Raw genomic sequence first — 23,309 nt, 5'->3', positions numbered from 1 at the left:
TGAAGGAGTTTAAAAGGCAATGAGTTTTTCCTGACCATCTGATCTGACCAGGAACAACTCTGGGCCAGGAGATTCAATTCCATCTGGTCAGACCTGGAGAAACTCTGGGCCAGGTGGGGATTCGATTTCATCTGGTCAGAACAGGAGAAACTATTGGCCAGGTAGGAATTCCTTTCCATCTGGTCAGAACAGGAGAAACTCTGGTAATTTTCTTCAGAAAATGTAAAGAAATAAATCAAAAGAGAGTGATAATATAGTAGAGCCCAGACAGTCTGCTTATCTTGACAAACTTTATTGATGGTTATTGTTAAGTGGAAGAACCATAGTGCATGCACATACAAGGACAGGGGAGGGGGTATCTGATCACAACACCTATGGAAGCAGAGGATGTAGAGGGTAGGGACAGAGACACGCGGTGGTGTAGCCAGGATACGTGTTGCCATGCCGACTGATGGTTCAGCAAACACAGGACAGGGACTTAACCCCCAGAATCTGCAGGATGGGGCTAAACCCCACAACCTGCCAACATGGAGGGACTTAACCCCAGAACCTGCAAACTGGATGGGACTTAACCCCCAGAATCTGCAGGATGGGGCTAAACCCCACAACCTGCCAACAGGAAGGGACTTAACCCCAGAACCTGCAAACTGGATGGGACTTAACTCCCAGAATCTGCAGGATGGGGCTAAATCCCACAACCTGCCAACAGGGAGGGACTTAACTCCAGAACCTGCAAACTGGATGGGACTTAACTCCAGAACCTGCAGGATGGGGCTAAATCCCACAACCTGCAGATGCCACTGCCTTTTTCATCGGTCGTATTTCTGAATATTTTTTTTCTTCTTATAAATACAAAACTGAGATATGTGACAAACACCTCTGATCAGGTTAAATTGTAAACAAGGTGTAGGAAGAAAGGAGGGAGGATATCAGGAAGGAAAGAAGGCTGGAAGGAAGTATTCAGCTGCGTGAGGTGAGCTGGGTGTTTCCTTTCTCGCCCCTGGAGCACTTTAATCAACAACAACTTCATCTTCATATTTACATATACATCATCTTTTTCACAAGTCATATATATTTCTAATTTTCTCAATAATCAAACAGTTTTTCAAAGTGTAAAGGCTGAGTTCTAGAAAATAACATTACAAAGGAGGTCACATTAAAAATGATATCAAAACCCAAAAGAAAGACAAGTCAATGTAAAAAATAAAGCCTAACTAACAAACATCAGCAACATATAGGACACTGACATGTTTTACAGCCTAGTAGTAGTGAAGACCATGTACAGGCTGTGTGTGTGTCTGCAAAATAGTACAGTTGACAAAAATGCTATGATAATATCTACATTATGATCGCATTACTTGTAGTGTGTCATTATACATCTGGATATGATGACACCATAAAAAAATGAGGAAAGCTTTCCCTAACCGTTGGTATAATAGCCTACATCTAAAACATTACAGTTGTGTATTTTGTGTTTAAGAGAACACCTTCATTGCACAGCTCAAACGTCTCCATTAATACATTGTAGTTATATATATATATATATATTTTGTTTCATCGGGTACAAATAATCAGTCGTATAATTTTTGGAAGAAAAAAAAAACGAAACAGAAAGGTAAAATAGAGAAGGTGAATATAGACATCATTTTTTTTTTTTTAATCTCTCCCATAATATAAAAGTCAGCAACTATATCAATGGATATACTGTAATTTCTATAAAAACAACATCTGTATCAGTATCATTATTATTACTATGGGATGACCTACTCTATAAAGGGTTTTGACTAAAGGGACTAGATGATGGTTTCAACAGTAAACCCTCCATGGAGAAAAAAACACATGCCTCCCAAATGGCAACCTATTCCCTACTTAGTGCACTAATTTGAACAGGGCCCTTTGGCACCCTATTCCCTATATAGTGCACTACTTTAGACCCGAGCCCTATTCCCTATATAGTGCACTACATTGAACAGGGCCCTATGGCACCCTATTCCCATTATATTGTGCACTACTTTGACCAGAGGCATATAGGGCCCTATATAGGGAATAGGGGTCCATTTGGGAAGCAGACTCTCTGTCCTCTACCAATAATAAGTTATTCTCTGTAAAATCTGACTGTACACACAGATGGAACACCTCGGGAACATTTGAACCTTTGGCTTTGAGTGATAAACGATGACAATCACAACGATCATGATCTAATCCACACATCAACGTCCTCGCTGGCTAGCTAGCACGCTGCCGACTACGCACCATTCACAAACAACTACTCCCCTCCATCTCTCTCTTTCCCATCACCTGGTCTAATAATGACACAGCACTGTGTTGTGGCTTTATAGTACCCCATTTTACCCCCACCTCCCCTCCATCTCTCTCTTTCCCATCACCTGGTCTAATAATGACACAGCACTGTGTTGTGGCTTTATAGTACCCCATTTTACCCCCACCTCCCCTCCATCTCTCTCTTTCCAATCACCTGGTCTAATCATGACACAGCACTGTTGTGGCTTTATAGTACCCCATTTTACCCCCACCTCCGCTCCATCTCTCTCTTTCCCATCACATCGTCTAATAATGACACAGCACTGTGTTGTGGCTTTATAGTACCCCATTTTACCCCCACCTCCGCTCCATCTCTCTCTTTCCCATCACCTGGTCTAATAATGACACAGCACTGTGTTGTGGCTTTATAGTACCCCATTTTACCCCCACCTCCGCTCCATCTCTCTCTTTCCCTTCACCTGGTCTAATAATGACACAGCACTGTGTTGTGGCTTTATAGTACCCCATTTTACCCCCACCTCCGCTCCATCTCTCTCTTTCCCATCACATGGTCAAATAATGACACAGCACTGTGTTGTGGCTTTATAGTACCCCATTTTACCCCCACCTCCCCTCCATCTCTTTCTTTCCCTTTACCTGGTCTAATTTTTATTTTAACATCATTTAACTAGGAAAGTCAGTTGCGAACAAATTCTTATTTACAATGACGGCCTAGGAACAGTGGGTTAACTGCCTTGTTCAGGGGTAGAATGCAAGATTTTTACCTTGTCAGCTCGGGGACTCGATCTTGCAACTTTTCGGTGCCTTTCTAGTACCCCTTTTAACCCCCACCTCCCCAACCCTAACGTTAATCCTAACCCTGAGCTTCAGCCCTAACCTAACCTCAACCTTAAACCTAATCCTAACCTAACCCCAACCTTAATCCTAATCCTAACCCTAACACTTGCCCAGTCCTTAACTTTAACCCCAATCCTAACCTAACATAACCCCAACCTTAATCCTAATCCTAACCCTAACACTTGCCCAGTCCTTAACTTTAACCCCAATCCTAATCCTAACCCCAGTAGCTAGGAAACAACGTAGACGTTAACAGAGGGAATGTCAAAGGAATCCGAACCCTACAATCATGTAAACACTCTTACAAAACGGGATCACATTCTATGATGTATTTTACAGGATTGGTTTGTCTTTTCACGGAGCCCTAACAGTTGAAATGTGTTGTTTAATAATGGTAAGGTTTTAAATCTAGTAGCTCTTCTATAGCTCTACCAACACGGACAATCTACTAACCTTTACAAATTAAAAACCCACTGTATCAAAATGAACAGCACACAATATCTGAGGTATAAATATCCCTTCTTTTTAGTTGACTGATTTCCCTTTCTCTTAGGAGCTGCTAAAATCATGATCAACAGCATATATTGCAATACCCAGGCCTCAAAGTCCTCTCTCTCTCTCTCTCTCTCTCTCTCTCTCTCTCTCTCTCTCTCTCTCTCTCTCTCTCTCTCTCTCTCTCTCTCTCTCTCTCTCTCTCTCTCTCTCTCTCTCATATACTGGTTGGTCGGTTGTGTCTCTGTCAGAAAGGATTGGTTGTTGTTTGGTTGTGGGGAGGTTGGTTGGTTGGTAGGGTAGTAATTGGTTGTTGTATGGTTTTAGGGAGGTTGGTTGGTGGGTTAGTATGGGGCGAAGCGGCTGTAACCTCCCCTGTATATACTAGCCTGCAGGGAGGACAACACCAGACCCACGTCGTCAGCATGACTCCTCGTCTTGGCATCAGCCAACGGGGCAAACGCATTCTGAAACACAAAGGTATCCTGTATATAGTACTGTTCTTCTATAACATTGTGAAACACACACCACCATAACCATGTAAAGATCTAAAACACACACCTCCATAGAGATATTGTAAGCATTCTGAAACACACACATAACCATAGAGATAATGTATGCATTCTGAAACACACACATAACCATAGAGATAATGTAAGCATTCTGAAACACACACATAACCATAGAGATAATGTAAGCATTCTGAAACACACAAATAACCATAGAGATAATGTAAGCATTCTGAAACACACACATAACCATAGAGATAATGTAAGCATTCTGAAACACACACATAACCATAGAGATAATGTAAGCATTCTGAAACACACACATAACCATAGAGATAATGTAAGCATTCTGAAACACACAAATAACCATAGAGATAATGTAAGCATTCTGAAACACACACATAACCATAGAGATAATGTGTGAATATATATCAGCAATTTTACAATCGCAACATTTTTATCAAAGTCAACAATTTCCCAGATATTATGTGAGGGCCTGAAAATTTGATGGATCGCTGCACTATTTCCGCATAAAACAGTCAAATCATCGCAATGTTATCACATTAAACTGACCCATCGCCGCAGAACAAAATGAGTACTTGCAATTTCAACCAATCACCACACTTTCACAGCATAATATGGTTAAATCAAGCCTCGCGTCAAAAACCTTTTCCCTCATCAGCGTATTTTCACGACAAATTGGACAAAATCATTGCATATTTCCATGCAAAATGTCAGAATTGCTGAAGCATAATCAAGCATTTTTACCTGCAAATATCACAGAAAATCCGAACACAATCGTGGAGACACTGATATATAGTAATGTACTTCTATAGCATTCTGAAACATATGCAAAACCATAGAGACATATGCAAATCATTCAGAAACATGCGTGACCATAGAGATAAACTGTATGTAAAGCATCTGAAACACACAGGTAACCATATAGATAAATGTAAAGCATCTGAAACACACAGGTAACCATATAGATAAATGTAAAGCATCTGAAACACACAGGTAACCATAGAGATAAACTGTATGTAAAGCATCTGAAACACACAGGTAAACTGTATGTAAAGCATCTGAAAGCATCTGAAACACACAGGTAACCATAGAGATAAACTGTATGTAAAGCATCTGAAACACACAGGTAACCATAGAGATATACTGTATGTAAAGCATCTGAAACACAGGCGTAACCATAGAGATATATGTAAAGCATCTGAAACACACGCGTAACCAAAGAGATATATGTAAAGCATTCTGAAACACACGCGCAACCATAGAGATATATGTAAAGCATTCTGAAACACACGCGTAACCATAGAGATATATGTAAAGCATTCTGAAACACACGCGTAACCATAGAGATATATGTAAAGCATTCTGAAACACACACGTAACCATAGAGATATATGTAAAGCATTCTGAAACACACGCGTAACCATAGAGATATATGTGAAGCATCTGAAACACACGCGTAACCATAGAGATATATGTAAAGCATTCTGAAACACGCATAACCATAGAGATATATGTAAAGCATTCTGAAACACACGCGTAACCATAGAGATATTCTTCTCATATATTTTTTTCTAATTCTATGCAAACAACAGCCATAAAGAGATGTACTGTATATGTAAAGTTATGTACTGTATATGTAAAGTTATGTACTGTATATCGAAAGTTATGTACTGTATATGTAAAGATATGTACTGTATATGTAAAGCACTTTCCTAAGTCTACTTGTGAAACTCATTGGCTGACTGCTGTGTAGAATACCCTCCACACACTACTTCCTGACCAGCTAACTGCCATTTACCGTTTGTTAGGTTACCGTTACAAACCCAGTGGGATGACATGGCCCCCCCACATGCAGCGTGCACCAAGACACCTCATGCCAGCAGACATGCCAGGCCATCATGCCAGGGGCTACTCAGAGGGGTGAGAAACAATGGGTTAATACATGGAGAGATCATATAATAACATCAGTAATAACAACATCTACACCGTTCTCTTTTTGTTGTGTTTGATGGAATCACATCACAATGCATCATGCGTGTGTTAGCGGAGTAGATGTATTTGTCTGTCTGTCTGTCCGTCCGTTCGCATGCCCGCCCGCCCACCCGTCTGTCTGTCCCTCAGGGAGAGGGAGGGACAGATGAAGAGGGACAGATTGAGGGAGAGGTGGATGAACGGAGGAAGACAAGGAAACACAGAAAAGCAAGAGAGAATGAAAAAAACACCTGATGGCAAGAGAGGAGAGGAGGAAGGCGAGAGAGAGAGAGGAGGAAGGAGAGACAGAGAGAGAGGAGGAAGAGGAGACAGAGAAAGAGGAGGAAGGAAGGGGAGACAGAGAGAGACGAGGAAGGAAGGGGAGACAGAGAGAGACTAGGAAAGAGACAGAGAGAGACGAGGAAAGAGACAGAGAAAGAGGAGGAAGGAAGGGGAGACAGAGAGAGACGAGGAAGGAAGGGGAGACAGAGAGAGACTAGGAAAGAGACAGAGAGAGAGGAGGAAGGAAGGGGAGACGGAGAGAGACGAGGAAGGAAGGGGAGACAGAGAGAGACTAGGAAAGAGACAGAGAGAGACGAGGAAAGAGACAGAGAAAGAGGAGGAAGGAAGGGGAGACAGAGAGAGACGAGGAAGGAAGGGGAGACAGAGAGAGAGGAGGAAGGAAGAGGAGACAGAGAGAACGGAGGAAGGAAGAGGAGACAGAGAGAGGAGGAGGAAGGAAGGGGAGACAGAGAGGAGGAAGGAAGGGGAGACAGAAAGAGGAGGAGGAAGGAAGGGGAGACAGAGAGAGAGGAGGAAGGAAGGGGAGACAGAGAGAACGGAGGAAGGAAGAGGAGACAGAGAGAGGAGGAGGAAGGAAGGGGAGACAGAGAGGAGGAAGGAAGGGGAGACAGAGAAGAGGAAGGAAGAGGAGACAGACAGATAGAGAGGAGGAAGGAAGGGGAGACAGAGAGAGAGGAGGAAGGAACGGGAGTCAGAGAGAGAGGAGGAAAGAGAGAGAGAGGAGGAAGGAAGGGGAGACAGAGAGAGGATGAAAGAAGAGGAGACAGAGAGAGAGGATGAAGGAGACAGAAAGAGAAGGAAAGAAGGGGAGACAGAGAGAGGTAGATAGAGGGGAATAGTGTGACAGAGATAAAGAGAGGCAGAGGAGAGAGAGATGTAGAGAGGGAGTGAGAGGACAGAGAGAGATAGAGAGAGAGACAGAGGTGTGTGAGTGTGTTTTACCATGGCACCAATGCTGTATGTGGCTGCTGGAGCAAGTGGGTGGTTGTAGGGGTCCGCAGCATATACTGGTCCGTAACTATGGAAACACATGAGACAACAACAAACACCATCAGTACCCATCATCAAAACCAAACACACACACACACACACACACACACACACACACACACACACACACACACACACACACACACACACACACACACACACACACACACACACACACACACACACACACACATAAACACACACACAGTACATCAATGTCTTGTACGTGTTCTGTAACTCTTAGGATTCATTTGAATGGAGCCAAAGTCACATGTAACAGCCATCTCAGTGCAGAAACAGAAGACTCAGCATCTGTGAATGTATGAAACAACTTTGAACCATCTCAGTGCAGAAACAGAAGACTCAACATCTGTGAATGTATGAAACAACTTTGAACCATCTCAGTGCAGAAACAGAAGACTCAGCATCTGTGAATGTATGAAACAACTATGAACCATCTCAGTGCAGAAACAGAAGACTCAGCATCTGTGAATGTATGAAACAACTTTGAACCTGTGACTGCAAATATCCTCCAGTACATAAAAAAGGTCATAACCTTCTTTCCTACTACATCTCAATACGTTTAATAAGAAATTAAAAAAACAGAAGAACATTGGCTTTATATGTCATAGTGAATACAGCAGGTTTTACCCTAACAAGAAAAGGATTGGTCACTTTTTCATATCGAGAGAGCGAGAGTGACAGAGACAGACAGACAGAGAGACAGACAGTAAAACAGATAGAGAGACAGACACAGAGACAGAGCGACAAAGAAAGAGAAAGCGCAGACCGACAAAAAGAACAAAAGTTTGTGAGAGATTTCAAAAGAAAGAACAGAGTTACAGGGACAGAGATAGAGAGAAAGAACAGAGATAGAGAGACAGAGATAGAGAGAAATTACAGAGTTAGAGAGACAGAGATAGAGAGAAAGAACAGAGATAGAGAGACAGAGATAGAGAGAAATTACAGTTAGAGAGACAGAGATAGAGAGAAATTACAGAGTTAGAGAGACAGAGATAGAGAGTAAGAACTGAGTTAGAGGGACAGAGATAGAGAGAAATTACAGAGTTAGAGAGACAGAGATAGAGAGAAAGAACAGAGATAGAGAGACAGAGATAGAGAGAAATTACAGTTAGAGAGACAGAGATAGAGAGAAATTACAGAGTTAGAGAGACAGAGATAGAGAGAAAGAACTGAGTTAGAGGGACAGAGATAGCGTGAAAGAACAGAGTTAGAGAGACAGAGATAGAGAGAAAGAACTGAGTTAGAGAGACAGAGAGGAAGAACAGAGTTAGAGGGACAGAGAGAGAGAGAGAGAGAGAGAGAGAGAGCTAGAGAGAAAGAACAGTTAGAGAGAAAGAACGAAAGAAAAAGAGAGGGAGACAGACAGAGACATACAGAGAGACATACAAATAGACAGAGATACAGAGAGACAGAGATACAGAGAGACAGACAGGGACACAGACAGACAGAGACAGACAGACAGAGAGAGAGAGAGAGAGAGACAGACAGACGGACGGATAGACGGACAGACGGACAGACGGACAGACAGACGGACAGAGAGACAGACAGACAGACGGACAGAGAGACAGACAGAGAGACAGAGAGATACAGACGGACAGACATCTTAAAACTAAAACCCCCAGAGAGCGGTTCCATATCCCAGAGTTCTGAGGGGCAGTGAGCAGAAGCGTTGGCGATAGCAGAGTTCTAATCTCCCCCTCTGAGCCTGACTGCCCGCGCATACTGATAACAGCCAATCAGCAGCCTGGCTTGCAAATATAAATAAGCTGATTTGCATACGGGCCCAGCGCTGTGCGATTAGGCTCAGTTAATTCCCATTAGTTTTGGACATTGTGTATGTGTGCTTGTGTGTGTGTGTGTGTGTGTGTCTGCGTGCGTGTGTCTGTGTGTGCGTAGGTGTGTTAATCCCCATTACATTTGGACGGTGTTATTCAGTCTCACCAACCTGCTCTACTATACTGACCTACAGTCTCTACTATACTGACCTACAGTCTCTACTATACTGACCTACAGTCTACTGACCTACAGTCTCTACTATACTGACCTACAGTCTACTGACCTACAGTCTCTACTATACTGACCTACAGTCTACTGACCTACAGTCTCTACTATACTGACCTACAGTCTCTACTATACTGACCTACAGTCTACTGACCTACAGTCTCTACTATACTGACCTACAGTCTACTGACCTACAGTCTACTATTCTGACCTACAGTCTACTGACCTACAGTCTCTACTATACTGACCTACAGTCTACTGACCTACAGTCTCTACTATTCTGACCTACAGTCTACTGACCTACAGTCTCTACTATACTGACCTACAGTCTACTGACCTACAGTCTCTACTATACTGACCTACAGTCTCTACTATACTGACCTACAGTCTCTACTATACTGACCTACAGTCTACTGACCTACAGTCTCTACTATACTGACCTACAGTCTCTACTATACTGACCTACAGTCTACTGACCTACAGTCTCTACTATACTGACCTACAGTCTCTACTATACTGACCTACAGTCTCTACTATACTGACCTACAGTCTACTGACCTACAGTCTCTACTATACTGACCTACAGTCTCTACTATACTGACCTACAGTCTACTGACCTACAGTCTCTACTATACTGACCTACAGTCTCTACTATACTGACCTACAGTCTCTTCTATACTGACCTACAGTCTACTGACCTACAGTCTCTACTATACAGACCTACAGTCTCTATAATACTGACCTACAGTCTACTGACCTACAGTCTCTACTATACTGACCTACAGTCTACTGACCTACAGCCTCTACTATACTGACTTACAGTCTCTACTATACTGACCTACAGTCTCTACTATACTGACCTACAGTCTCTACTGCACTGACCTTCAGTAAAGTCTCTACTATACTGACCTAGAGTCTCTACTATACTGAAATACAGCACCTACTATACTGACCTACAGTCTCTACTATACTGACCTACAGTCTCTACTATACTGACCTACAGTCTCTACTATACTGACCTACAGTCTACTGACCTACAGTCTCGACTATACTGACCTACAGTCTCGACTATACTGACCTACAGTATCTACTATACTGACCTACAGTCTCTACTATACTGACCTACAGTCTCTACTATACGGACCTACAGTACAGTCTCTACTATACTAACCTACAGTCTCTACTATACTGACCTACAGTCTCTAATATACTGACCTACAGTCTCTACTACACTGACCTACAGTAAAGTCTACTATACTGACCTATTGTCTCTACTATACTGACCTACAGTCTCTGCTACACTGACCTTCAGTACAGTCTCTACTATACTGACCTAGAGTCTCTACTATACTGAAATACAGCACCTACTATACTGACCTACAGTCTCTAAAATACTGACATACAGTCTCTACTACACTGACCTGCAGTACAGTCTCTACTATACTGACCTACAGTATCTACTATTCTGACCTACAGTCTCTACTATACAGACCTACAGTCTCTACTATACTGACCTACAGTCTACTGACCTACAGTCTCTACTATACTGACCTACAGTCTACTGACCTACAGCCTCTACTATACTGACCTACAGTCTCGACTATACTGACCTACAGTCTACTGACCTACAGCCTCTACTATACTAACCTACAGTCTCTACTATACTGACCTACAGTCTCTACTATACTGACCTACAGTCTCTACTGCACTGACCTTCAGTACAGTCTCTACTGCACTGACCTGCAGTACAGTCTCTACTATACTGAAATACAGCACCTACTATACTGACCTACAGTCTCTACTATACTGACCTACAGTCTCTACTATACTGACCTACAGTCTACTGACCTACAGTCTCTACTATACTGACCTACAGTCTACTGACCTACAGTCTCTACTATACTGACCTACAGTCTCGACTATACTGACCTACAGTCTCGACTATACTGACCTACAGTCTCTACTACACTGACCTACAGTAAAGTCTACTATACTGACCTATTGTCTCTACTATACTGACCTACAGTCTCTGCTACACTGACCTTTAGTACAGTCTCTACTATACTGACCTAGAGTCTCTACTATACTGAAATACAGAACCTACTATACTGACCTACAGTCTCTAAAATACTGACATACAGTCTCTACTACACTGACCTGCAGTACAGTCTCTACTATACTGACCTACAGTATTCTACTATTCTGACCTACAGTCTCTACTATACTGACCTACAGTCTCTACTATACTGAAATACAGTCTCTACTATACTGACCTATAGTCTCTACTGTACTGACCTACAGTCTCTACTGTACTGACCTACAGTCTCTACTATACTGACCTACAGTCTCTACTTCACTGGCCTACAGTCTCTACTACACTGACCTGCAGCAAAGTCTCTACTATACTGAGCTACAGTCTCTACTAACAGCCACATGTAGTTTATCACTAATAGTGGTTCCTAATAGAGCATCATTCATAGATGACACCAGTTGTTATAACTGCTAATGACATAGTAAATCATGACAGCAGCTGTTATAGCTGCTAATGACATAGTAAATCATGACACCAGTTATTATAACTGCTAATGACATAGTACATCATGACACCAGTTGTTAAAACAGCTAATGACATGGTAAATCATGACACCAGTTGTTATAACAGCTAATGACACGGTAAATCATGACACCAGTTGTTATAACAGCTAACGACATAGTAAATCATTACACCAGTTATAACTGCTAATGACACAGTAAATCATGACACCAGTTGTTATGCCTGCTAATGAAATAGTAAATCCTGTTCATGACAACTCTACAAAGCTCTACAAAGGGCCTGCCATTAGACATCATGATACCAGTTGTCTCTACTATACTGACCTACAGTCTCTACTATACTGACCTACAGTCTCTACTATGCTGACCTGCAGTACAGTCTCTACTATACTGACCTAGACTCTCTACTATACTGAAATACAGGCTCTACTATACTGAAATATAGTCTCTACTATACTGACCTACAGTCTCTACTATACTGACCTACAGTTTCTACTATACTGACCTATAGTCTACTGACCTACAGTCTCTACTATACTGACCTACAGTCTCTACTATACTGACCTACAGTCTCTACTACACTGACCTGCAGTACAGTCTCTACTATACTGAGCTACAATCTCTACTAACAGCCAAATGTAGTTTATCACTAATACTGGTTCCTAATAAACCATCAGTCATAGATGACACCAGTTGTTGTAACTGCTAATGACATAGTAAATCTTGACACCAGCTGTTATAACTGCTAATGACATAGTAAATCATGACACCAGTTGTTATAACTGCTAATGACATAGTAAATCATGACACCAGTTGTTATAACTGCTAATTACATTTTACATCATGACACCAGTTGTTCTAACTGCTAATGACATAGTAAATCATGACACAATTTGTTCTAACTGCTTATGACATGGTAAATCATGACACCAGTTGTTATAACAGCTAATGACATGGTAAATCATGACACCAGTTGTTATAACTGCTAATGACATAGCAAATCATGACACCAGTTGTTATATCTGCTTATGAAATAGTAAATCCTGTTCATGACAACTCTACGAAGCTCTACAAAGGGCCTGCCACTAGACATCATGATACCAGTTGTTATAACTGCTAATGAAATAGTGAATCCTGTTCATGACAATTGACTACGAAGCTCTACGAAGGGCCTTCTATGAGACATCATGACACCAGTTGTAATATCTGCTAGGGTGAGGATGAGAGACAGAGCGAGAGAGCGATGGAGAGAGAGACAAGAGAGAGATAGAGGGAGAGACAGAGAGAGAAAGTGAGAGAGAGACGAGAGAGAGAGAGAGAGAAGAGAGAGAGAGAGCGAGAGAGTGACAGAGGGACAGAGGGACAGAGGGAGAGAGGGAGAGAGGGAGAGGGACAGAGAGAGAGAGATAGAGAGGGGGTAATGTAATTTGATACTGAGTTGTATTCTATATCTATCTGTATTTATGATTACCTGTAGAGGTGTTACAAGACATTTCATCTGCTGCAAGGAGGACCAAATTATTTCTGCAAGAGAAGATAAGATTCACAATAGCACTGTGCTTTCTGAGGGGAGATCTGGGGAGGGGGAGGGAGGAGAGGGGAAGACGGGGGCATGGAGGGTAAGGAGGTGGGGGGAAGATTCACAATACACCTGTGCTGTCTGAGGGGTAAAATCTGGAGAGGGGGAGGGGAGGGTAAGACAGGAGGAAAGAGAAGATGGGATGGGGGAGGGACGTGGGGAAGGGCGTTGGGAGAGTGTGGGAGGGATGATTCAGAGATGGAGGGGTAGAGGATGAAGTAAAGAAGAGGTTTAGGGAGAAAGAGGGATGATGTAGAGGAGAGGATGGGACAAAGGATTTAATTTGAAAAGTAGAGAATCTGAAGCATAATACATATGAAAACTATGTCAATATGAAGCAGAGAGGACTGTTACTCTAGCTCTCTAACAGTCCTCCCCAGTAACATGTCAATATGAAGCAGAGAGGACTGTTACTCTAGCCCTCTAACAGTCCTCCCCAGAAACATGTCAATATGAAGCAGAGAGGACTGTTACTCTAGCTCTCTAACAGTCCTCCCCAGAAACATGTCAATATGAAGCAGAGAGGACTGTTACTCTAGCTCTCTAACAGTCCTCCCCAGAAACATGTCAATATGAAGCAGAGAGGACTGTTACTCTAGCTCTCTAACAGTCCTCCCCAGAAACATGTCAATATGAAGCAGAGAGGACTGTTACTCTAGCTCTCTAACAGTCCTCCCCAGAAACATGTCAATATGAAGCAGAGAGGACTGTTACTCTAGCTCTCTAACAGTCCTCCCCAGAAACATGTCAATATGAAGCAGAGAGGACTGTTACTCTAGCTCTCTAACAGTCCTCCCCAGTACCATGTCAATATGAAGCAGAGAGGACTGTTACTCTAGCTATCTAACACTCCTCCCCAGAAACATGTCAATATGAAGCAGAGAGAGAGGACTGTTACTCTAGCCTCTTGAGCATCTGATCCCGTTAGCGGGATCAAAATCCAGCGAAAAATCATATCGCCAATTAGCATTAAAAAATTATCATAATTTTTTACAAAAATTAAAAATATTTTTTTTTTTTTATAGATACACCTCTCCTGAATCGACCCACGTCGTCCGATTTCAAAAAGGTTTTACAGGAAAAGCAAATCATTAGATTATATTAGATGAGTCCATCGTAAAAAGCAGCTTCATAGCCATTTTCCGACCAACCACTTCCATCACATATTATCAATAAACAGCTAAATGTAGCACTAACCTTTTACAAACTTCATCAGATGGCACCCCTAGGACATCATGTTATACAATGCATGCATTCTTTTGTTCAATAAAGGTCATATTTATATATAAAAACAGCATTTTACATCTCTGTCTGACGTTGACTACCTAATTTCCCCTCAAAAGCGTCCCGGTAAACAATGCTACGTTTCAATAAATTGCTATACTATAACGATTTTTTAAATGTATATTGTCAATCTAACATTTATAGATGAATATCTCTTGAGAACACCCGTCATACCAGATTTTAAATTAACTTTACTGGGTAATCACACTTTGCGATAAAAGGAGATGCGATACTCAGAAAATCAGCTAATATACAGTGCTCGGCGCCATCTTGGATGCAACAGTATGAACCATATCATCTTCAATAATATTGTCAATAATCGCCTACCTTTAGTTGTCTTCATCAGAAAGCATCCCAGGTCCACAACAGATGTATTTTCGGTCAAAAAGTCCATACTTCACGTTCCATTAGCCTGATGTTGGTAGCGCGTCCTATGGCTCTCTCCAAACGCAGCTCTGCACTTCATACTGAAAGCAATCCTCGCGCATGTAGGTTCGTTCAAACATGTCAAACGTTGTATAAAATAAATGTTCAGGGCCACTAACACCAAGAGAGCCAATAAGATTCGAGGGGGATGCATTCATTGCCTTTAAAACCGTTTCCAAAGGTGGGGGCAGACATGGCCGCCGGCGTCATAATGGTGATGGCCCATCCCCTGTGACCAATTTCAAACTCCTGTCATTCACTGAGTTTTGACTCTATAAGGCTCAAACCACTGTGAAAGGACTGGCGACATCTAGTGGAAGCAATAGGAAGTGCCAAAATATTCCTAAACCCCTGTGTTTTTCAATGGGATAGGTTAGAACTCAATACAACACATCAGGTATCCACTTCCTGTCAGAAAATGTCTCAGGGTTTTGCCTGCCAAATGAGTTCTGTTATACTCACAGACACCATTCAAACAGTTTTAGAAACTTTAGAGTGTTTTCTATCCATATATAATAAGTATATGCATGCCCTATCTTCTGAGTTTGATTAGTAGGCCGTTGAAAATGGGAACGATTTTTTTTCAAAATGCGCTGTGGCGCCCCCCTATCCTAGGGTATCCTCAAGAGGCTAGCTCTCTAACAGTCCTCCCCAGAAACATGTCAATATGAAGCAGAGAGGACTGTTACTCGAGCTCTCTAATGACATGGCAGCTGTAAGATTTGTGTTCAATTTCCAAAAAGACAAGACCTGTAGCTTTTCAAATGAAACCCCCCCAAACTCCCTGGGCCTGTAAAGGGCTCAAAACAACCGCTCAGAATTTAACAGGTTTTAATAACTAAAGCTGCAATATGTTACTTTTTTGGCAACCCAAATAAATTCACATAGAAATGTGAGTAATTGCTCTGTCATTCTCATTGGTAGATCTGTTCTATGTGAGCTATTTCCCTTCTTAAGTTTTGTTTTTTTTGCATTTTTTTTCCCGGTTTTGTACACCAGCTTCAAACAGCTGAAAAAACAATATTTTTGTTAATGGAAAATATATTTAGACTGTACAAAGATTCTCTACACTATATTTGCTTGTTTTGTCACATAAACTGAAATTAGGTGAACGGATCCCTCCGTGACGCTGTCATTACGCACAGGTGGTCCCCATTCCCATTGATTAGTAATTGTATAGTGGATCCCTTGTTCACAACGGGTCTTGTCCATTATTGTTACAATGTCCGTCGGTCGTGTGAGTACCTGTGCTGTGTTGTTTTGACTTTCATGCCGCTTGTATTGCGCAGATGATTATGGGTCTTGTCCCGTGTTGTATCATTGTGTGTGTATGTTACAGGTCTCGTCCCGTGTTGTATCATTGTGTGTGTGTATGTTATGGGTCTCATCCCATGTTGTATCATTGTGTGTGTGTGTATGTTACAGGTCTCGTCCCGTGTTGTATCATTGTGTGTGTGTATGTTACTGGTCTCGTCCCATGTTGTATCATTGTGTGTGTGTTCGGGTCTCGTCCCGTGTTGTATCATTGTGTGTGTGTATGTTACGGGTCTCGTCCCGTGTTGTATCATTGTGTGTGTGTATGTTACGGGTCTCGTCCCATGTTGTATCATTGTGTGTATGTGTATATTACGGGTCTCGTCCCGTGTTGTATCATTGTGTGTGTGTATGTTATGGGTCTCGTCCCGTGTTGTATCATTGTGTGTGTGTATGTTACAGGTCTCGTCCAGTGTTGTATCATTGTGTGTGTGTGTATGTTACGGGTCTCGTCCCGTGTTGAATCATTGTGTGTGTGTGTGTGTTATGGGTCTCGTCCCGTGTTGTATAATTGTATGTGTGTGTATGTTACAGGTCTCGTCCCGTGTTGTATCATTGTGTGTGTGTGTATGTTACGGGTCTCGTCCCGTGTTGTATCATTGTGTGTGTGTGTGTTATGGGTCTCGTCCCGTGTTGTATCATTGTGTGTGTGTATGTTACGGGTCTCGTCCCGTGTTGTATCATTGTTCGCTTCTGTGTGTTCAGGTTTCGTCCCGTGTTGTATCATTGCATGTGTGTGTATGTTTTGGGTCTCGTCCCGTGTTGTATCATTGTGTGTGTGAATGTTACGGGTCTCGTTCCGTGTTGTATCATTGTGTGTGTGTATGTTATGGGTCTCGTCCCGTGTTGTATCATTGTGTGTGTGTGTGTGTATGTTACAGGTCTCGTCCCGTGTTGATCATTGTGTGTGTGTGTATGTTACGGGTCTCGTCCCGTGTTGTATCATTGTGTGTGTGTATGTTACGGGTCTTGTCCCGTGTTGTATCATTGTGTGTGTGTGTGTGAATGTTACGGGTCTCGTCCCGTGTTGTATCATTGTGTGTGTATGTTTCGGGTCTCGTCCCGTGTTGTATCATTGTTCGCTTCTGTGTGTTCAGGTTTCGTCCCGTGTTGTATCATTGCGTATGTGTGTATGTTTCGGGTCTCGTCCCGTGTTGTATCATTGTGTGTGTGAATGTTACGGGTCTCGTCCCGTGTTGTATCATTGTGTGTGTGTATGTTACGGGTCTCGTCGCGTGTTGTATCATTGTGTGTGTGTGTGTTACAGGTCTCGTCCCGTGTTGTATCATTGTGTGTGTGTATGTTACGGGTCTCGTCCCGTGTTGTATCATTGTGTGTGTGTGTATATTACGGGTCTCGTCCCGTGTTGTATCATTGTGTGTGTGTGTGTGTGTGTGTGTGTATGTTAAAGGTCTCGTCCCGTGTTGATCATTGTGTGTGTGTGTGTGTATGTTACGGGTCTCGTCCCGTGTTGTATCATTGTGTGTGTATGTTACAGGTCTCGTCCCGTGTTGTATCATTGTGTGTGTGTATGTTATGGGTCTCATCCCATGTTGTATCATTGTGTGTGTGTGTATGTTACAGGTCTCGTCCCGTGTTGTATCATTGTGTGTGTGTATGTTACTGGTCTCGTCCCATGTTGTATCATTGTGTGTGTGTTCGGGTCTCGTCCCGTGTTGTATCATTGTGTGTGTGTATGTTACGGGTCTCGTCCCGTGTTGTATCATTGTGTGTGTGTATGTTACGGGTCTCGTCCCATGTTGTATCATTGTGTGTATGTGTATATTACGGGTCTCGTCCCGTGTTGTATCATTGTGTGTGTGTATGTTATGGGTCTCGTCCCGTGTTGTATCATTGTGTGTGTGTATGTTACAGGTCTCGTCCAGTGTTGTATCATTGTGTGTGTGTGTATGTTACGGGTCTCGTCCCGTGTTGAATCATTGTGTGTGTGTGTGTTATGGGTCTCGTCCCGTGTTGTATAATTGTATGTGTGTGTATGTTACAGGTCTCGTCCCGTGTTGTATCATTGTGTGTGTGTGTATGTTACGGGTCTCGTCCCGTGTTGTATCATTGTGTGTGTGTGTGTTATGGGTCTCGTCCCGTGTTGTATCATTGTGTGTGTGTATGTTACGGGTCTCGTCCCGTGTTGTATCATTGTTCGCTTCTGTGTGTTCAGGTTTCGTCCCGTGTTGTATCATTGCATGTGTGTGTATGTTTTGGGTCTCGTCCCGTGTTGTATCATTGTGTGTGTGAATGTTACGGGTCTCGTTCCGTGTTGTATCATTGTGTGTGTGTATGTTACGGGTCTCGTCCCGTGTTGTATCATTGTGTGTGTGTGTGTGTATGTTACAGGTCTCGTCCCGTGTTGATCATTGTGTGTGTGTGTGTGTATGTTACGGGTCTCGTCCCGTGTTGTATCATTGTGTGTGTGTATGTTACGGGTCTCGTCCCGTGTTGTATCATTGTGTGTGTGTGTGTGAATGTTACGGGTCTCGTCCCGTGTTGTATCATTGTGTGTGTATGTTTCGGGTCTCGTCCCGTGTTGTATCATTGTTCGCTTCTGTGTGTTCAGGTTTCGTCCCGTGTTGTATCATTGCGTATGTGTGTATGTTTCGGGTCTCGTCCCGTGTTGTATCATTGTGTGTGTGAATGTTACGGGTCTCGTCCCGTGTTGTATCATTGTGTGTGTGTATGTTACGGGTCTCGTCGCGTGTTGTATCATTGTGTGTGTGTGTGTTACAGGTCTCGTCCCGTGTTGTATCATTGTGTGTGTGTATGTTACGGGTCTCGTCCCATGTTGTATCATTGTGTGTGTGTGTATATTACGGGTCTCGTCCCGTGTTGTATCATTGTGTGTGTGTGTGTGTGTGTGTGTGTATGTTAAAGGTCTCGTCCCGTGTTGATCATTGTGTGTGTGTGTGTGTATGTTACGGGTCTCGTCCCGTGTTGTATCATTGTGTGTGTGTATGTTACGGGTCTCGTCCCGTGTTGTATCATTGTGTGTGTGTGTGTGAATGTTACGGGTCTCGTCCCGTGTTGTATCATTGTGTGTGTGTGTATATTAAGGGTCTCGTCCCGTGTTGTATCATTGTGTGTGTGTATGTTACGGGTCTCGTCCCATGTTGTATCATTGTGTGTGTGTGTATATTAAGGGTCTCGTCCCGTGTTGTATCATTGTGTGTGTGTATGTTACGGGTCTCGTCCCGTGTTGTATCATTGTTCGCTTCTGTGTGTTCAGGTTTCGTACCGTGTTGTATCATTTTGTGTGTGTATGTTTCGGTTCTCGTCCCGTGTTGTATCATTGTGTGTGTGAATGTTACGGGTCTCGTCCCGTGTTGTATCATTGTGTGTGTGTATGTTACGGGTCTCGTCTCGTGTTGTATCATTGTGTGTGTGTGTGTGTTACAGGTCTCGTCCCGTGTTGTATCATTGTGTGTGTGTATGTTACGGGTCTCGTCCCGTGTTGTATCATTGTGTTTGTGTATGTTACGGGTCTCGTCCCGTGTTGTATCATTGTGTGTGTGTGTATGTTACGGGTCTCGTCCCGTGTTGTATAATTGTGTGTGTGTATGTTATGGGTCTCGTCCCGTGTTGTATAATTGTGTGTGTGTATGTTACGGGTCTCGTCCCGTGTTGTATCATTGTGTGTGTGTGTATGTTATGGGTCTCGTCCCGTGTTGTATCATTGTGTGTGTGTATGTTACAGGTCTCGTCCCGTGTTGTATCATTGTGTGTGTGTGTATGTTACAGGTCTCGTCCCGTGTTGTATCATTGTGTGTGTGTATGTTACGGGTCTCGTCCTGTGTTGTATCATTGTTCGCTTCTGTGTGTTCAGGTTTCGTCCCGTGTTGTATCGTTGTGCACTTGTGTGTGTTCGGGTCTTGTCCCGTGTGGAATCATTGTGTGTGTGTATGTTACGGGTCTCATCACGTGTTGTATCATTGTGTGTGTTTATGTTACAGGTCTCGTCCCGTGTTGTATCATTGTGTGTGTGTATGTTACAGGTCTCGTCCCGTGTTGTATCATTGTGTGTGTGTATGTTACAGGTCTCGTCCCGTGTTGTATCATTGTGTGTGTGTATGTTACAGGTCTCGTCCCGTGTTGTATCATTGTGTGTGTGAATGTTACGGGTCTCGTCCCGTGTTGTATCATTGTGTGTGTGTATGTTACGGGTCTCGTCCCGTGTTGTATCATTGTGTGTGTGTGTGTGTATGTTACAGGTCTCGTCCCGTGTTGATCATTGTGTGTGTGTGTGTGTATGTTACGGGTCTCGTCCCGTGTTGTATCATTGTGTGTGTGTATGTTACGGGTCTCGTCCCGTGTTGTATCATTGTGTGTGTGTGTGAATGTTACGGGTCTCGTCCCGTGTTGTATCATTGTGTGTGTATGTTACGGGTCTTGTCCCGTGTTGTATCATTGTGTGTGTGTGTATGTTATGGGTCTCATCCCATGTTGTATCATTGTGTGTGTGCTCGGGTCTCGTCCCGTGTTGTATCATTGTGTGTGTGTATGTTATGGGTCTCGTCCCGTGTTGTATCATTGTGTGTATGTGTGTATGTTACAGGTCTCGTCCCGTGTTGATCATTGTGTGTGTGTATGTTACGGGTCTCGTCCCGTGTTGTATCATTGTGTGTGTGTGTTACGGGTCTCGTCCCGTGTTGTATCATTGTGTGTGTGTATGTTATGGGTCTTGTCCCGTGTTGTATCATTGTGTGTGTGTGTATGTTACGGGTCTCGTCCCGTGTTGTATCATTGTGTGTGTGTGTGTGTATGTTACAGGTCTCGTCCCGTGTTGATCATTGTGTGTGTGTGTGTGTATGTTACGGGTCTCGTCCCGTGTTGTATCATTGTGTGTGTGTATGTTACGGGTCTCGTCCCGTGTTGTATCATTGTGTGTGTGTGTGAATGTTACGGGTCTCGTCCCGTGTTGTATCATTGTGTGTGTATGTTACGGGTCTCGTCCCGTGTTGTATCATTGTGTGTGTGTGTTACGGGTCTCGTCCCGTGTTGTATCATTGTGTGTGTATGTTACGGGTCTCGTCCCATGTTGTATCATTGTGTGTGTGTGTATGTTACGGGTCTTGTCCCGTGTTGTATCATTGTGTGTTTGTGTATGTTATGGGTCTCATCCCATGTTGTATCATTGTGTGTGTGCTCGGGTCTCGTCCCGTGTTGTATCATTGTGTGTGTGTATGTTATGGGTCTCGTCCCGTGTTGTATCATTGTGTGTGTGTGTGTATGTTACAGGTCTCGTCCCGTGTTGATCATTGTGTGTGTGTATGTTACGGGTCTCGTCCCGTGTTGTATCATTGTGTGTGTGTGTTACGGGTCTCGTCCCGTGTTGTATCATTGTGTGTGTGTATGTTATGGGTCTTGTCCCGTGTTGTATCATTGTGTGTGTGTATGTTACAGGTCTCGTCCCGTGTTGTATCATTGTGTGTGTGTATGTTACAGGTCTCGTCCCGTGTTGTATCATTGTGTGTGTGTATGTTACAGGTTTCGTCCCGTGTTGTATCATTGTGTGTGTGTATATTACGGGTCTCGTCCCGTGTTGTATCATTGTGTGTGTGTGTGTTACAGGTCTCGTCCCGTGTTGTATCATTGTGTGTGTGTATGTTACGGGTCTCGTCTCGTGTTGTATCATTGTGTGTGTGTATGTTACGGGTCTCGTCCCGTGTTGTATCATTGTGTGTGTGTGTATGTTATGGGTCTCGTCCTGTGTTGTATAATTGTGTGTGTGTATGTTACGGGTCTCGTCCCGTGTTGTATCATTGTTCGCTTCTGTGTGTTCAGGTTTCGTCCCGTGTTGTATCGTTGTGCGCTTGTGTGTGTTCGGGTCTTGTCCCGTGTTGAATCATTGTGTGTGTGTATGTTACGGGTCTCGTCACGTGTTGTATCATTGTGTGTGTTTATGTTACGGGTCTCGTCCCGTGTTGTATCATTGTGTGTGTGTATGTTACAGGTCTCGTCCCGTGTTGTATCATTGTGTGTGTGTATGTTACAGGTCTCGTCCCGTGTTGTATCATTGTGTGTGTGTATGTTACGGGTCTCGTCCCGTGTTGTATCATTGTGTGTGTGTATGTTACAGGTCTCGTCCCGTGTTGTATCATTGTGTGTGTGTATATTACGGGTCTCGTCCCGTGTTGTATCATTGTGTGTGTGTATATTACGGGTCTCGTCCCGTGTTGTATCATTGTGTGTGTATGTTACAGGTCTCGTCCCGTTTTGTATCATTTTATGTGTGTATGTTACAGGTCTCGTCCCGTGTTGTATCATTGTGTGTGTGTATGCTACAGGTCTCGTCCCGTGTTGTATCATTGTGTGTGTGTATGTTACGGGTCTCGTCCCGTGTTGTATCATTGTGTGTGGATGTTACAGGTCTCGTCCCGTTTTGTATCATTTTGTGTGTGTATGTTACGGGTCTCGTCCCGTGTTGTATCATTGTGTGTGTGTATGCTACAGGTCTCGTCCCGTGTTGTATCATTGTGTGTGTGTATGTTACGGGTCTCGTCCCGTGTTGTATCATTGTGTGTGTGTATGTTACAGGTCTCGTCCCGTGTTGTATAATTGTGTGTGTGTATGTTACGGGTCTCGTCCCGTGTTGTATCATTGTGTGTGTGTATATTACGGGTCTCGTCCCGTGTTGTATAATTGTGTGTGTATGTTACAGGTCTCGTCCCGTGTTGTATCATTGTGTGTGTGTATGTTACAGGTCTCGT

The 23,309-nt window shown here is 43.2% G+C and overlaps 1 pseudogene; it reads right to left on the bottom strand.

Moving 5' to 3' along the window:
* Nucleotides 1-276: 276 nt before the first annotated feature.
* LOC106594842 (RNA binding protein fox-1 homolog 1-like) overlaps nt 277-23,309 on the bottom strand; it is a 695,930-nt pseudogene continuing 672,897 nt past the window's right edge.

Source organism: Salmo salar, chromosome ssa06 (assembly GCF_905237065.1).
Source record: "Salmo salar chromosome ssa06, Ssal_v3.1, whole genome shotgun sequence".
Classification (NCBI taxonomy): Eukaryota; Metazoa; Chordata; class Actinopteri; order Salmoniformes; family Salmonidae; genus Salmo; species Salmo salar.
The sequence above is the reverse complement of the archived record's forward strand: the minus strand, read 5'-3'. Positions and strand labels throughout refer to the sequence as shown.